The sequence below is a fragment of the Rhinoderma darwinii genome, chromosome 1 (assembly GCF_050947455.1).
Source record: "Rhinoderma darwinii isolate aRhiDar2 chromosome 1, aRhiDar2.hap1, whole genome shotgun sequence".
NCBI classification, from domain to species: domain Eukaryota; kingdom Metazoa; phylum Chordata; class Amphibia; order Anura; family Rhinodermatidae; genus Rhinoderma; species Rhinoderma darwinii.
Window position 1 is genome coordinate 654812703 of NC_134687.1, and position 11330 is coordinate 654824032.

General features: G+C 41.1%; 1 protein-coding gene across 1 annotated transcript in view; it reads left to right on the forward strand.

Annotated features, from left to right (window-relative positions):
- LOC142663902 (uncharacterized) overlaps nucleotides 1-11330 on the forward strand; it is a 435929-nt gene that overhangs the window by 206839 nt on the left and 217760 nt on the right. The window lies entirely within an intron of this gene.

Here is an 11330-nt window from a genome sequence, read left to right on the forward strand (position 1 = left end):
AAATTAAAAACATTACAACCTAATGGCTTAAATGAAAGCCTGGGTTTCGCAGCTTTCCTGTAGAGTGTCAGTATCTTTCATGGTGTTGTTTTTAATATGTCCGTGGTTCGTGTACAAGTTTTAATATAAATATGCTTTGTACCCCCAGACGAAGGCTTCCGGGCCGAAACGCGCGTCGGGTTTGACACCAGAGACGGTGACCTGTTACAATGGGTATGAACTCCGTTTCCAGCATATGCCTGTGTTCCAGCAAAAAGTTTCTTTCTATCACATTTAACCTAATGGGTGTTTGAGTGTCTGTAACTGGGGCTGACATTACAGCTATTGCCCTGCTCCTATTTCATGTGTCTGTTTTCACCTGTTTAAATAGAGCCATGTATTTTACTTGTGCATGGTACTAGTATTTCTACTGTTTTTTTCTACTGATTTTTGCATCTGGCTTTATTCAGGGGTATTTATACTTTTGTACACTCATTCATTGATGCTTACTTAATTTATACTTTAAAGATGTGAGAGAGATACATACGTGGGAGATTTGCCCTGTTTGCTGAATAGCCTATTTTGCTGGTTAATGTATCAGAATATGTATATGACATTACACAATTGTAACCCACTGTGGATGTATTCCTGTATTTGAACAGTGTTGCCCTTTACCCATATATCTGGAATTATTATATACAATTAATCTGGTTGTCTTTCTGTACTGTGGATATCATCTCTGTTTTAACTTTTGTGGCATTTTTTAGATGTATTCAATAAATTTTCTATTTTAAAGTTATTTTGGTGTGTCAGACTCCGAACTATAGGTTTTTGTTACTAATCAGCGGGTTCACCGTTATTACCATGCGTCTTTCCCCATAAGTTATTATGTTATAAGTCAGATTTGTGACTACAATAAATGTATCTGGGGAATTTCTTTCGTGGTGTTCTTCATGTAGGTATACTACTTGGGTTTGGGAATGATGTTTAGTTCAAACACACACAACAAAATCCTATCAAGCTGCATTTTGTAGTTCATCAGAGGACAACTATCATGTCTCTGATAGCATGATTTGTCATTAAGTTGCCGAAATGCTTCCTTCTCATACTTATCAATGGGCCATACCACCATGTTCCCACCCTTGTCAGCTGGTTTGATAGCCACCGTTTTTAATAGTTCAGACTTTTACGGACACGTCAATACCAGTTATGTTAGCTTTTTATTTTTTTCACATTGTGCTTGAGGGAACATGGGAAAAGTTTTTTTTTTGAGCTTTTAATATTTTTTATTTTTTTATTTGTTAAAAAAACGTTATTTTACTGTTTTTTACTTGTGCCCCAAGGGGACTTTAACCAGCGATCATTAGATTGCTTGCATGATATACTGCAATACTAATGTATTGCAGTATATCGCGATTCTGACAGTCTCCTATGAAGCCGTGCCGGAGGCTGGGGGATTTCGTCAGGCCCCCAGGCAGCCGTGCCAACCAACGGCTCCCCCAGATCTCACCGCGGGGGGGCTGTTGGGACGTTACAGGGGGTCACCCCCCCTGTTTTTAGTAATTTAAATGCGGTGATCGCTATTGAAAGCGGAATTTAATGGGTTAAACAAGCGGGATCACGCTCAAACGGTTTCCCGCTCATTACCCGGAAGTGTCGGCTGTAACACACAGACGACACACTCGCTCTATGGAGCGGTCTCAGCCCGTGAGCCCACTCCATATTCCCCTTCTCGGCGTGCGCCTTTTATATACGGCGGATGTCGGGAAGGGGTTAACAAGATATGATTTAACTGTAAAACATTTCCCACATTCTGAACATGAATATGGCTTCTCACCTGTGTGAATTCTCTCATGTGTTACAAGACTTGAATTTCCTGTAAAACATTTCCCACATTCTGAACATGAATACGGCTTCTCAACACTGTGAATTCTCTCATGTGTAACAAGAGCTGATTTATCTGTAAAACATTTCCCACATTCTGGACAGGAATATGGCTTCTCTCCTGTGTGACTTCTCTCATATCTAACAAGACCTGATTTAAATGTAAAACATTTCCCACATTCTGAACATGAGTACGACTTCTCTCCTGTGTGAATTCTTCTGTTTGTTAAAAGACCACATTGAAAACTTTTATTCCCTTTCTGAGCTGTACTTGTGGTAACAATCTGTGATTGGTCAGGAGAGGGTTCCTCATGATTAGTGAAATTATATGATAGGTCTTTACTGTGAAGTCCTGGATGTATATTAAGGGTAATGAGGTTTTCTCCTGAAGACTGCTGCATCATATCTTCATCTTCCACTTTATAATTTAGCAATAACATGCAGTTTCCCTCAGAGTTCTTACTGGGATTTTCTGTTAGGATTAAAAAAGTCAGAAGTGGATCAAGCAGGAAGAAGTTTAAACCAAGACTTTTTACTCCATTCCAGCCTTATAACACTTTGTATAACACTTTAAAATAAATCCATGACAGTCCAAGATTCTGGTCTACACTCAGTCCTCCACTATTAATTGATTACATAAAGTTTGACTTAATAAAAATATTTTTTTGGAAAAGCAGAACCTTGTATGGCAATGAAGCCTGTTCTCTGCTAACACATTTGGCAGTTTAAATACTAATAAGGCATACACAATCTTAACTTAATATTGCTACAGTCTAATATTGTCCACAGTCTACATTTAACAAGATAATTTGTCATGAGACAAATCACAGGATGAATTCATGGACATGATCATGAAGTCTGCATATCCAAATGGCTGAACAGTCACCGGATCTCAATTTTATAAAACATCTTTGGGATGCGGTGGAATAGAAAGAGTGAAGTTAATAAACAGAATCTGTAATAAAGGTTTCCAGTACATAGTAAAATCATTCCACTAAGAATTCAGGCTGTTGTAAGGGGAAAGAGTGTCCTATCAAGTACTGATAATGTGAACCTGGCTCTGTTCTGAGCTTGGTGGATTAAGTGTTTCTGATATAAGTGGAGTTATAAAACCGGAGTTAAAAAGAGGAGTAAAAGCCCCAGTAAGTAATCTTCTTTTCTTTTACTTTAACAATTGTTCACTGTTTTTTTGTAACTGGGATAATGGACAGAAAGATTGGAGGTTTTCTTCAGTGCACAGTCTGCCATATGTATGCATGACTGGAGCCGGAGTTCCAGGGTGAATACCTCTGTGACAGATGTGAGCATGTTGTTCACCTGGAAGCTCGCATTCGAGATCTGGAGGAGCAGAATGCAACACTGAGGACGATAGGCAATCTTGGGCGGAGCTTGCTGCTCACGAAGCACACAGTTAGTGGGGTAGATCTGGAGGGTGAAGACATGGGTCAGAAGGATCAGGCAAGTAGCTGGGTTAATGTAGTTAGGGGAAGTAGAAAGGGGTCCAAGAAAAGGAAGGCCAATCCTGTTTCTGATATTCCAAGCAAAATTGCCAAGTTGGGTGATGATGCGAGGGTGTCTGTCTCAGAAATGGCAGCCCTAGTGGATACTGATCTCCCTAACAGCCAGGAGAACAGCCCAGCTAGTAGTTGGCGGGGTGGTAATGCAGGTAAGGCAAGACAATTGATAGTTGTAGGGGGATTCTATAATCAGGTAGATGGATAGAATAAATTGTCGCCAAGATCGCCTCAACTGAATGGTTTGCTGTCTCCCTGGTGCCAGGGTTCGGCATGTGGTGGAACGGGTGGACAAATTGCTGGGAGGGGCTGGTGGTGATCCAGCTGTTGTGGTCCATGTGGGTACCATCGACAGAATAAATGGTAGATAGAGGAGCCTTAAGAATAATTTTAAAGAACTAGGCTACAAGCTGAAGGGAAGGACCTCCAAAGTAGTATTCTCAGGAATACTGCCTGTGCCATGCGCATCACAGGAAAGACAGCGGGAGCTCATGGAGTTAAATGCATGGCTTAAGTCTTGGTGTAGAGGAGAAGGCTTTGGGTTCCTAGAGCACTGGGCTGACTTTTCATTGGGGTACAAACTGTATTCTGCAGATGATTTGCACCTAAATGGAAGGGGGTCCGTTGTGCTGGGGGAGAGAATTCTAGCTGGGGTGGCAGAGTATTTAAGCTAGGGCTGAGGAGGGAGGTCAATGTAAAAAATAAAGGGGAAGTTAGGTTAGAGAGGGGTTAGACTATATTGGTGGGGGGAGAAACAGACTGTGGGGAGAGGACTAGGCAACAAGATAAGGAAATCCTTTCGTTACAAAACAGCCGTGTAAATGAAAATAAAAATGGCCAAATAATGTCAAATAATCACATTTCTGATACTCAAAGTGAAAAATTTAAAGGCAAGTTAAAGTGTATGTTCACAAATGCCAGAAGTCTAGCAAGCAAAATGGGGGAGCTGTAGGCCTTGGCACTGGAAGAAAATATAGATATAGTGGGTGTTGCTGAAATATGGCTAGACTCTTCACATGACTGGGCTGTAAATCGACAGGGTTTTACACGGTTTCAGAAAGACATGACAAATAGGAAAGGCGGTGGTGTATGTCTGTATGTGAGAAATGATATGAAGGCGGTGGTGTATGTCTGTATGTGAGAAGTGATATGAAGGTGATGTATGTCTGTATGTGAGAAGTGATATGAAGGCGGTGGTGTATGTCTGTATGTGAGAAGTGATATGAAGGCGGGCATGTATGTCTGTATGTGAGAAGTGATATGAAGGTGATGTATGTCTGTATGTGAGAAGTGATATGAAGGCGCTGGTGTATGTCTGTATGTGAGAAGTGATATGAAGGCGGTGGTGTATGTCTGTATGCAAGAAGTGATATGAAGGTGGTGGTGTATGTTTGTATGTGAGAAGTGATATGAAGGCAGTGGTGTATGTCTGTATGTGAGAGGTGATATGAAGGTGGTGGTGTATGTCTGTATGTGAGAAGTGATATGAAGGCGAGTGTGAAAGAGACATTAGAGGGTGAAGATTGTGAGGATGTTGAAACCTTGTGGGTGGAATTACAAAGGGAGGTAAACACTGAAAAAATTATTTTTGGTGTAATCTATAGACTCCCCAATATAACTGAAGAGATAGAAGGTCAAATATGTAAACAGATGGAGCGGGCTGCACAGGCGTGTACAGTAGTGATAATGGGAGATTTTAATTACCGGGATATTAATTGGTGTCATGGTTCGGCTTCAACTGCAAAGGGGAGACATTTCCTCAACCTGTTGCAGGAAAATTTTATGAGCCAGTATGTGGAAGACCCAACTAGAGGTGAAGCTCTGTTGGATCTGGTCATTTCTAATAATGCAAAGCTTGTTGGGAACGTCAATGTTTGTGAAAACCTCCGTAACAGTGATCACAATATAATTATATTTTACATATATTGTAAAAAACAGACACAGGCTGGAAGGGCAAAAACACTTAATTTTAAGAAGGCCAATTTCTTCAGGTTGAGGAAGGTTCTGATGCAGTTTAGCAGTTCCTAACCATAAGATTTCCTCCACCATGCTCTCTAGTATTTATATTTATAGTATTTATAGTTTTGTTCTAGCGAAATGCGGTCTATAATTTATGCCAAGCATGTCTTCTAGTACTGGGGACAAATAACTTTTTGATCCTTCCTTACACAGCAGACTTTTCCAGAAGTCATATTTTTTGCCTAGGTGTTCACGAGCAAACTTTAGTCTTGCCCTGATGGTTTTTCTGGATAGCTAAGGTTTTTGTTTGGCACACCCCCATATAGTATTAATTTTTGAAGCCTTTTATACAATGGAAGACATCAAGAGTGGCAAAATCTGCATGAATATCTGTAAAGAAATTCTGGGATTCTCAGAAACTTCTCCCAGTATCTTGTGTTCTGCTCTCAGGCTGATCTTACAGAGACAAACTGTCCTGGACCAATTGGCAGTTGTCTGAAATCTCCAGATGTAGATGGTTTTCTGGACAGTGGAATGATTAACATCTACGGCTGGGTTCACACTGAGTTTTTTGCAGGAGAAAAATCTGTCTCAAAATTCAGTTTGGAATTTTGAGGCAGGTTTTCCTCAGCCTGCATGCCGATTTTCGCAGCGTTTTTCACCCACGGCCATTGAGTTTCGCGGGCATAAAACGTTGCAAAATACGAAGATAGGGCATGTCCCTTCTTTTTCCCCCGAGCCGGTTTTTCCGCTCGCGGGAAAAAAACACCCCCGCCTCCCATTAAAATGAATGGGAGGCATTTTCGACCATTGTTTGGCGGTTTCCGCATCAAAAAAACTCTGTGTGAACTAGCCCTAATAGTTTGAACATCTTCCCTTTCCTGAATCATAGACATCCATAACCTTTCTGAAGGCCTCAGAGTGTTCTGGATCTCAGCATGGTGATACCACACATTTCACTAACAAAGGGTAAACAAAACATCAGAGATTTAAATGAAACACATTCCTCCTAGATCCTCTGAGGCTGGAATCACACAAGCAGTTGTTTTTTTGCCAAAGCCAAGAGTGTATTAAAAAGAAATGGGAAATATAAATGAAGGACTTATACTTCTCTTTCAGGCTGGATCCACTTCTCGCTTTGAGGTGCAGTTTTTCATGCATTTCTGTGAGCCAAACTGCATGTGTGATTCCAGTTCACAAATAGCAGTTTTGGCCAAAGGGCCATTTCTACGTCTAAGACGAAACAGCTCGACTTTCTCCGTTTATAAACAGAGAGCTGCAAAACTTTAATCTAGACTGCAGATAAGAAACTACTAAAACAGGAGTGTTAAAGAGGCATATAACATAGCCATAAGAACTAACCGAGAGGACCTTTTAACCCCAAAGAAAAGGAATACAGATTGTCCTAGCCAACCAAGGTTTATTACAGACTATCATAATGATTAGAACTTAATGTTAAACATCATTAATAAACACTGGCATGTCTTGAAAACAGATTTAGATCTCAACAAAGTAACCCTCAGGTTATCGTAAAGGGAAGAGTATATCTAACCTTCTTGTCCCGAGTCATTTTTCCCAGTACAGTTACCAATGTAGCAACTTCAACACCAGGATTCTTTCCGTGCAAACCATGCAAAAATTGTAGAAGTCTTAAAACGACAAAAGAGTTATTAGATGACTCTGGGAAAAAATGTACCATTACAGAGCACATTAGATACAAATCAGAAGGTTTAATTTACTGTCTAGAATGCCCATGTGGCCTCAGATATGTGGACAAGACCACAAGGGAATTGAGAATTGGAATTAGAGAGCATATTGGCACCATCTTAAATTTTGATACAAATGAGAAAGTCAGGCAAAAAAACAACAAATTGCCAGGCACTACAATCAGAGTCATAATTTGGACTGGACAAGTCCAAGAGGCTTTGCAATTTGCCAGCTCAAATTGGGCATAAGGGGAGGAAATTTGGATGAGGTTCTCCTCAAGAGGGAGAGCCAATGGATTTTCCAGATTAATTTTTTTTTTTTTCAACGCCTGACAGAACGATTAAAATTTACTTTATTAAATGGTTTCCTTTAAAACATAGCACAAAAAGCCCACTTATCCAGAAACAGGCAAAAGCAAGTGGTCAGAACAAAGAGAACCGTCAGTGGGTGATAGTGTGCATTTACACCCAGAGATCGCAGTCTCTCCTTATATCATAGACGTTCACTGGACCCTTGCCATTAGTTGTCCACGTAATCCTACGTGTTTCAGTACCACCTATGTGATTTGTCATCAGGGATTATTGAAAGATTAATCAAACGACTGGATACCACTGTTTTTATGCTTATTAAGCCTCCCGGCGCATGTACGACTCAGATGTAATGGCCGCACACGCGCCGGGGAAACACCGGACCTTTAAAGATTTGAGCTAACCTCTATTTTGAAGTCATTGCGGCAAGCCGCCAATCCGCATTCAACACGTCCTTCCTGACATCCCGGAGGGCGGCGAGCCTCCATCCTGACAGCCAATCAGAGCACCCGGACGACGAAGCGTAACACTGGGGAGCTAAAGGCGGCTTCATATACACAGACCGATAACTCACAGATGATAGCCGATCCAGGCCTAAAGTATACCATATAACTTCTTTCAAAATAGGCAGCAAATGCGGTCGGCCAAACGGGACCGGAGCCCCGCATTTATTCATGATGTAGTGACATAGTCACATCGTCATAATCGGGCACTTAGGAGTATGTTGTGATCTAATACACGCTGCCTAGGTAATGGCAACCAAACCCAATAGGGACGAGATGGCATCCCTGTGTGTCCCTTCCCATATGTGCATATCCCCTTTTTGTTCCATGGGACACCACACTACATACCAGTGCATATATAGGAAATCCAAAGCTGGAACGAAAATACACAGACGCAATTGCTATACATAATGTCACATCATAGCAGAAAAAACTTGAGGGTATAGTCAGAGGAAGCAAGAATAGGAAATTTGCTCATTCAACCCATGTGGGCTAATCAAATGCATCCTAAAGATCCATTCCGCCTCCTTTTGCAAAATCTATTTCTCCAAGTTTCCACCTCTCAGTGATGGTCTGATATGTTAAATTCCTTGAAATTTAAGGACCATGACGTCCCCTTTGTGGCATGCCCACACATGGCGTGACACCGCGGTGTCATCTTTCCTCCTAATATCTCCTACGTGATCACGAATCCTTCTCCTTAACTGCCTACTTGTTTTACCAACGTATTGCATTTGACATACGCTTGTGATAAGGTATACAATCCCCTTGGTTTTACAATTGATGTAGGACCTGTTCTCAAATGTCTTACCAGTCTTTGAACTCTTAAAGTTCTTACTACAAGGAATGGACACGCAAGCCCTGCACGATCCGCACCTGAAAGTACCTTTAAGACTACTATTCAGCCAAGTAGTGGGTTTAACCTGTGGTTTCAGGTTGCTATGAACAAGCCGATCTCTCAAATTACGTCCCTTTCTGTATGTAATCATGGGAGAGTCCCCCACCAGGCTACCCACATCTGGGTTAGCTTTCAAAATACCCCAGAAGCGTTGTAAAATTTCCCTGACCTCTCTATTAGCCGAGTCAAAAGTTCCAATGACCCGGATAGATTCTTCTTCAAGTTTCTTGGGTTTTGGATTCAGTAGGTCATTCCTGTTGCAACCAAGGGCGTTTTGATATGCCACCTTCAAAACTCTCTTGGGGTAACCCCTACGCTTGAACCTCTCTTCCAAATCTCGTGCAGAGGTTTTGAAATCAGAGAAAGTCGAACAGTTTTGACGCGCCCTCAGGTATTGACTCTTAGGTATCCCACGCCTAAGGGTCATAGGGTGCCAGCTTTCCCAGCGCAGCAGACTATTAGTAGCAGTCTTTTTATGATACATGTTGGTATGAATAGTTCCCGAGTCCGGCTTGGAAATCATAACATCCAGAAATGTGATCTTCCTTTTATGGATTGCTGACATGAAAAACAATCCTGGCTCATTAGCATTAAGGATGCTGAAAAACTCAATCAAAATCACCCTTTGTTCCTGTCCAGAGGATCAAGACATCGTCAATATATCTAATCCACAGAAGGATAAACGATGTCCATTTCTCCATTAGGTCACTGAAGACAACCTATTTTTCCCACCAGCGCAGGAACAAATTGGCATAAGTAGGAGTACAGGGACTACCCATTGACACCCTCCTGAGCTGGTGGTAAATCTTTTGATCAAATAAGAACTTGTGCTCAAAGATGAATCTGAGTAGTTCAGTGACAAACTCGTTATGGGCCTGATCCTGTGTTCTTTATCATTCAGGAAGAATTCTACAGCTCTACATCCATGCTCATGAGGGATGGAGCTATATAAGGATTCTACATTAAGAGAGGCCAATAAGACATCATGATCACACCGTATATCCTCTAATTTTCTCAGAGCGTCCATGGTGTCCCTCACATACGATGAATTCCATCAATCCCCATGGCCTTAATGAGAGTTTAAATTTTGGTTGCTTTCTATAAGGAACTCACCCAAAATTTATTTGTGTTATTACCCATTGTTGGTTTTGCCCTTATTGGCCATATTAACGATGACATATTCTATCTCTCCTTCATTTCTCCCAACTTCCCTTAAATCTTTACCCCTTACCATTTAGGTTTGAATATAAGAGAGGCAATTTACAATTCTCTTTGGCATTACACATTCTTGTACTTAAGGTTTGAATAGCCCCTGTGAATTAGTATAGGCCAAGGGATACACCTTCACCTGTTCTTCTCACAATATGCGTGTGTTGTAAGCATTTTTCCCAGGGCTTTTCATTTATATACATTTCTTTATTGATTACAATCCATGAATTTAGACAGAGAGATCGCAATTGAATCTTGCACAGTATTGATATTAACTATTCTATTTAATAGTCCTCATAGATCTTTCTTATCTATATTAGTTCTGCAACTTCTTGAATGCAAATATAATTTATTTTTAGAACTTGGAAATTCAATCATATTCCACTTTATCTGATCAGTGTTTCTAATATTGAGCCTCTTACAAGGCAATGTAGTAAACTGGCTTTGTTTTCACATACTGAGACATTGTATATCCTATAAATATTGACCTATTTAAAGGCATAGTGTTGCCAGAAAAACATGTTTGTTTTTTTTTAAATTAAACATTTAGTGTGTGGGTGATTAAACATTGTTCAAATTTTTTTTATTTTTTTCACGAGTCAGGAAATATTATAAATTAATTCTAATTTATAATACTACCCATTTTTGGTCACTAGATGGAGCTATTCCCAAAATTGCAGCATTGCAACATTGGGTTAAAAGCCCTCGCTCTAGTGAGCTCTCAGCATCCCCCCCTCCTTTATCCTGGCTAGTGCCGGGATAAACGAGGGGTTTGAACGGTGTAACCTCCTACACTGTGTGTCGCCATTTTTTGAGCTAACACACAGTGTAGTAGGTTTACATACAGTAGTAAACACACACAAACACGAACATACATTGAAATCTCTTACCTGCTCCTGCCGCCGCGGCTCCCTCCGGCCCGTCCGCTCCGTTTGCTGCCGCTCGTCCAAGTGCACAAATCCGGAAGCCGCGACCGGAAGTAGTAATATTACTGTCCGGCCGCGACTTCCGGTCCACAGGAAAATGGCGCCGGACGGCGCCAATTTCGAATTGGACTGTGTGGGAGCGGCGCATGCGCAGTTCCCACACAGACGCCGTACACGGAAGTCAATGGGACGGGAGCCGTTCGCAGTCCCTATGGGACTGTGGCTGCCGTATTCCATGTCTGTATGTGTCGTTAATCGACACAGACAGAAATGGAACAAAAAATGGCAGCCCCCATAGGGAAGAAAAAGTGTAAAAATAAGAAAAAGTAAAACACAAACACACAAATGAATATAAACGTTTTTAATAAAGCACTAACATCTTTAACATATAAAAAAATAATTTGTGATGACACTGTTCCTTTAAGGGCTGTCAAAATGGCAGT